Below are 6,178 nucleotides of genomic sequence, written 5' to 3'. Positions count from 1 at the left end.
GTACTCGGTGATAGTTTCCATTGAGGGTGTCTGTGGTAGGATTATTTCCGGTAGAATGCACGTGGATGGTTGGGACCCTTAACCAAACGTCTTGAATTTGAGCCCCTGAAAATGGAAAATATTTTATTGGGAGCGTCGTCCCCTGAAATGAGTTCTGCAGTGGGCGATTTGAATTTAATCGGATTTCAATACGAATACTGAATATGGAATGGAAAACAACAAAAAAATAGGAATCATCGACCTGGAAACTACGATCAAAGCTGACAAATGGGTGATCATATTTTTCATCGCATAAAAATCCCAATGGCCTCTCGATATTCTGTGGTCGAATAACTTAGGCCCCCATCAACCTAGCCAAAAATAATTAGTCAGTTAATTAATATCATCATGATCATGGACTCATGGTAATACATGGTTCTAGGATGTTGATAGTGGTACTAGAGGTGTCAAATAAAGAAAAAGAAATTAAAAAAAATTGACAAGATTTCTAGTGGGTCAATCTGGCTACATATTCAGCCTAAATCAACCTAAATTTTAGATGGGTTGAATTAAAAATCGAACCGGTCACTAAATCACCCGAACTTGGATGAGTTGAGCGAGTCATATTTCCGTGAGTTGTTTTTTGTTACTTCTAGGTGATACTTCACTTCAATTAGAGGTAGAACAAAATTTTGAAATTTATGGATTCTAAACTAAGCTTGTTTTAGTTATTGAATTTACAATTAAATATTTATATATATTTAAATCGATCTCCTAATACAAATACACGATCTAAGTAAGAAAGGGTGTGTTATGAAAAGATATGACTTTCCCACGTTAGATGAGTGTCAGTCCATTAATTAGATATTTTTTGTTGTGAAATGAAATAAAAGAGAAATGATTCGCAGTAGGGAGATCTTTTTTACGAATTTTCGAGTAGAATATGTTTGTGAAGTGCATAAGAAAAGCAAGTTGGTTTGTGTTACACATGTGGTTCTTTAATTTATTGTTTTATTGTCATTCTATACTTTATTGGGGGCAATACAGTTCATAGTGCGCAATGAAAACAAAATTTCAATCTTCTATTCAATTAAAAATTCAAATTAAAGTATGATACTCTCTCTTATATATATGATAATTCTCTATCGAAAATATATATAAATAATATATATCTGTCTAACAATTTCTCTTTGGGAGTTTACATATACTAATTATTGTTGTCATAATTAAAATTACAGGACCAGGAACTGTTGCTGTGTACTCGGATATACCATATGCAAAGTTGCAAAACAAAATTCTATGTGTAATATACTTTACCAAGTAGGAGTTTTGAAATCATTCTCAATATGAAAACTAATTTATTCAGACTTCATTAAAAAAAATATATTGATAGTTATTTTATGAGTGACTAACAGTAAGCTGGATTCTCTGTTAAAAGTGATATATTATTGTGGCAAATTCAAATCAATTATTGAAATTTGAATTTCATTAGCTTTGTAAAATCTGAAGGAATTCTGTCACAATTCTTACAACATAATGCAAGGTTTAAATCCAATAAGGACAATAAATAAATATTAAAACCATTTTATTTCTTCCACATATTCTAGAACTATTTTTAACAGTACTGGTTTAGTCTGTAGAGTGCTCACACAATGAAAATAAAATATTGTGCATTGATAATTCTTAATATTTTAGCTTATATCCCTACTCTTTTGGTAAAGTTGGCAAAGATGGCTTACAACTACAAGTAGTTAACATAATGTTTGATTAGGTATGTGATAATGACGGTCTTTTAAGTGTAGAACGCATATGGAAAAAGGAAAAATAGGGCGGCTTTTCATCATAGTTACACTTAAAAGGACAATAAATACACTATAAAAGACAATAAATTATAGTCTCATAACAATCATTATGTGTTGAATTGGTCAGATAATTTTTTTCCAACAGAACCTAACAGGCGTCACAGCAACTGTATACGGTAAAAATCGGATATATGCAAGACCGGGGACCGAAGATAAGAAGAGACAGGCATGAGCACCGAGCCTTCCCTTCGGACAGGTGGAATTGCACCGGTTGCGGCTGATCTGAGAAAAGTGAAACAAATCTGTTTGGTCCGGTATCTCCGGACCAAACTCCGCATCCACCGACTTTCGGTTTCGATGACCGAGTTGATCGTGGCAGTTAGTCCCGAAGCACCGCTGAAAATCGCCACGCGTCAACATCGTTCGTCACATTGTACCGACAACCGTACGGTGTCGACCGTACGGCCCAACCTTATCCTTTTAGGTTTTCTTTATTCTAAAAGGTTTTATGTTGTATGCAAGGCCCATAAGGCAAAACTATAAATAGAGGGCATTTCCCTACTTTTAAGGGTTAGCTTTTTGGGATCTAGAGCATTATAATAGCAAATCAAAATATCATTTTTCTCTTTGGCCCGAATCAGTTGAATATTATTGTCTTTAGCTTACTCTTAACATCATTTACTTGATCATCCATAGCAACGTATTTATTCAAGTTATTAACGCATATATTCATATATACAAACCATTGCACGCGAATCCATATATATATTTCACAAAAAAACTAAAATAGATTAAAGTTTGCCCACATATCCTATACCTCACTTACAAATTCAATTGATTACCTAAATTAGTAAATGACGTTTGGCGCCCACCACGGGGCTAGGATAATAAGTGGTCTTTTAATCTTGGCTTCTCTCTCTTACCGTTAAGACTAAAAAATCTTTTGTTCATCTCTCGAGGAAACGGACCAAGTGGCAAGCGATGACAATCTGGCACATCAACAACAACGAGATTGTGGCCGAAAATGAGAACCGGTGGGGCTGCCGGGGCTTACCGGCGGATCCCATCGAGCCAAACTCGGGTGATTCGAGGAGGGCCTCAACCGCGTAACACCGTGAACCAAGAGAATGCGCCCAGTACCCGCCACCGATCCCCTTAAATACTCACAATTCAATTACTTTGTCCACGGCACAAGGTCGGAAAGTGTCGGATACCCCGATGATATTAACTTACGTTTAATTTTTGAAATGTTGCGGGAACAGAGAGCACTTATTGCCGAGCAAGGAGTCGCACATAGCCAGGTTTACAAAGCAAAAATGATGAAACGGCCTGGGAGAGGACGAAAAGTGTTGTCGAACCCAGAAAGGACGAAACACGGATGGTCGAGAGTAATGGGTTCGGAGCTGGTTCATCCACCGAGGTTCTGAGAATGCTCGAAACATTAGCGAAGCGGGTAGACTCAACTAAGAAGAGGGTGGAAACATATAACTCTCGGGTGGAGCAGATCCCAGGGGCTCCGCCTATTCTAAAAGGACCGGATTCGAAGAGGTACATTCAAAGGCCTTTTCCTCCGGCGAGGCCCGAAATTGATCCCGAAGAGGTTCAAATGTCGGATATCCGTAAATATAACGCACAACGGACCGCCGAACACGTGACTTCGTACACGCGTGCCATAAAAGGCAAGGACGTCGAAGGATGAAATTGAATCCGTGTTGTTGAAAAAGTTTGGGGAAACTGCGTCGAAGGGAGCGTTGACTTGTACGACCATCTGCCCGAGCATTCAATCACTTCTTTCGAAATGCTTGCGGATGCGTTCATAAAAGCTCGCCGGTGCCAAAGGTGCAGGCCGTAAGGCGGATATTTTTCGTATAGCCCAAAGGGATGATAAGTTATTACGTGAATCTATCAACCGGTTCCAAAAAGGGAACGGATGGAGCTCCCTCCGCCGTTCGGAGGAATGAAGTGCGCTTTTACCAAAGGGCTTAATCCTCGAAGCTCGACGGCCTCGGTCAAGCTAAAAGAAAACTTACTAGAATACGAGGCTGTGACCTGGGCTGATGTTCATAACAGGTATGAATCAAAGATCCGGGTAGAGGATGACCAACTTGAGCTCCCCCCGGGACCTGTAAATATAAGCAAAAGCTCTGAGAGATCGAGGAAAAATTACGAGCCGGAGTCAAGACCATCGGGGGAAAGGTACAGGCCGTACTCTCATTCAGAAAAGCCAAGCTTCAGGTCAGAAAAATCGAGGGTTGGTCCCAGCCAATTCTCCAATAGGGGTGATAAACAGACCGAGCGGCCACCGAACAGCCGAGGTCTGTCATTTAGAAGTATTTGGGTCTCGGAGAAACCACGTACGTTATGAGAGAAGTCCACGAGGGGACCTGCGGAAATCACTCTGGTGTAGAAGCCTTAGTCCGAAAAATTATCAGAGCTGGTTATTATTAGAACCGGATGGAGGAGGATTCGAAGAATTTTGTCCGGAAATGTGATGGGTGTCAGAGACATGCCCCAATGATTCACCAACCCGGGGAGTTGCTACACTCGGTGATGTCACCTTGGCCCTTCGTATGAGCAGGAATGGACATTGTTGGTCCATCGCCATGGGCACCAGGTAAGGCCCGTTTTATTTTGTTTATGACTAACTATTTCTCCAAATGGGTTGAAGCGCAGGTCTTCGAAAAGATTAGAGAAAAGGAGGTTATAGACTTCATATGGGACCACATTATCTGTCGTTTCGGCATCCCGGCCGAGTAAGTTATGATAACAGTCCTCAGTTCGTTGGCAGCAAAGTCAATGATTTCCTCGAAGGTTTGAAGATCAAGAAAATTGTATCAACCCCGTATCACCCAAGTGCAAACGGACGGGCAGAATCCATAAATAAAACAATAATTCAAAATCTAAGGAAAAGACTTGAAACATCGAAGCATCACTAGAGGGAGGTGCTCCCGGAGGTATTATGGGCTTACAGAACCACAGCAAATCAAGCACGGAAGAAACACCTTTCTCGTTGGTCTACGGGGCTGAAGCCCTCATCCCCGTAGAAGTTGGCGAACCGAGTCTCCGGTTCAGATACGCCACCAGTGAATCAAACGAGGAGGCTATGGCCATAAAACTCGACCTCACGGATGAACTTCGCAAAAATGCATTGGTCCGAATTGTAGCCCAGAAACAGAAAATGAAAAGGTACTACAATCGGAGGGCCAATTTTCGACATTTCCAAGTTGGGGACTTGGTGCTTTGGAAATTTACTTTGAACATCAAGAATCCCAACGATGGTAAGTTGGGTCCGAACTGGGAAGGGCCGTACAAGATAACCGGAATAATGGGTAAAGGGTCATATCGAAATGAATCCATGGACGGACAACGGTTGCGCAATAACTGGAACGTGGCGCATTTGAAGAGATACTACTGCTAAGGTATGGACACTTGCCCTTGTGTTATATTTTGCTCATCTTTCTTTTTTGCAGGAATTCAAGTACCGGATGAAGTTAGGTGTTAGGTCTGAAAACACGTGTTGCACTCTTTTCTTTAGTACGGTTTTGTCCCAAATGAGTTTTCCGACAAGGTTTTTAATGAGGCAACAAGTACAACGTGTTACTTGATAAAAACAAAGTTAAGTGTCCGGAAACTCGGGGGTATACCCTACGAGTGGGACTGGATAGTGCTTACCTGATCATACAGCTCGGATAAACACTAGGGGACTACTATACCCACATCGAGGCTTACCCCGATAAACAGAAAACGAAGCAGCTCAACAAAGCAGAACGTCGTTAGGTCCTCGAAATTTTGTTTCTCACCTTCGTCCAAAACCGGACCTTCTGTATTAGGTTTTGATGTAAGGACCAAACGATCAGAATGAATCGTGTCCACTTAGTATTTGCTACGGCAAAAACAGAAGGAAACGAACGCAGCCTTCATATCATGTACGTACAAATACTTGCAATACAAAGATTATTGAAAATTCAGATTATTGCATTTTGGATATGTCTTCTTGTTAAACACCCTACCCCGATGATTACCGCCAAATTTCGGCATTGCTTTATTCAGATATCCTACACCAGGGACTACAGTCGAAATTCGACAAAGGCAACAAGGTCACATTGAACCAAGCCAAAATCTTTAACACCCTCAAATGGGGACTGCTATATCAGAATTTGCTGAGTCTGGGATTCAGGTGTCCGAACCTAATCCATGATAAATGAACTGTCGAATATCGGCCCTAAAATGCCTAATGTGATTCGGAGACGTTTGAATTCACAGAGCATAATTAAGTCCCATGGGCAAACCACTTAATCAAATCCCCGGACAAATTATACCAGACAAAGTGAAAAGCCGATAACGAGGCATAATCCGGAAAAATGGCTCAGAGCAAAAGTCATAATAAACACAGATTA

This window comes from Lycium ferocissimum, unplaced genomic scaffold (genome assembly GCF_029784015.1).
Source record: "Lycium ferocissimum isolate CSIRO_LF1 unplaced genomic scaffold, AGI_CSIRO_Lferr_CH_V1 ctg535___fragment_3, whole genome shotgun sequence".
NCBI classification, from domain to species: domain Eukaryota; kingdom Viridiplantae; phylum Streptophyta; class Magnoliopsida; order Solanales; family Solanaceae; genus Lycium; species Lycium ferocissimum.
This window is presented reverse-complemented; position numbering follows the sequence as displayed.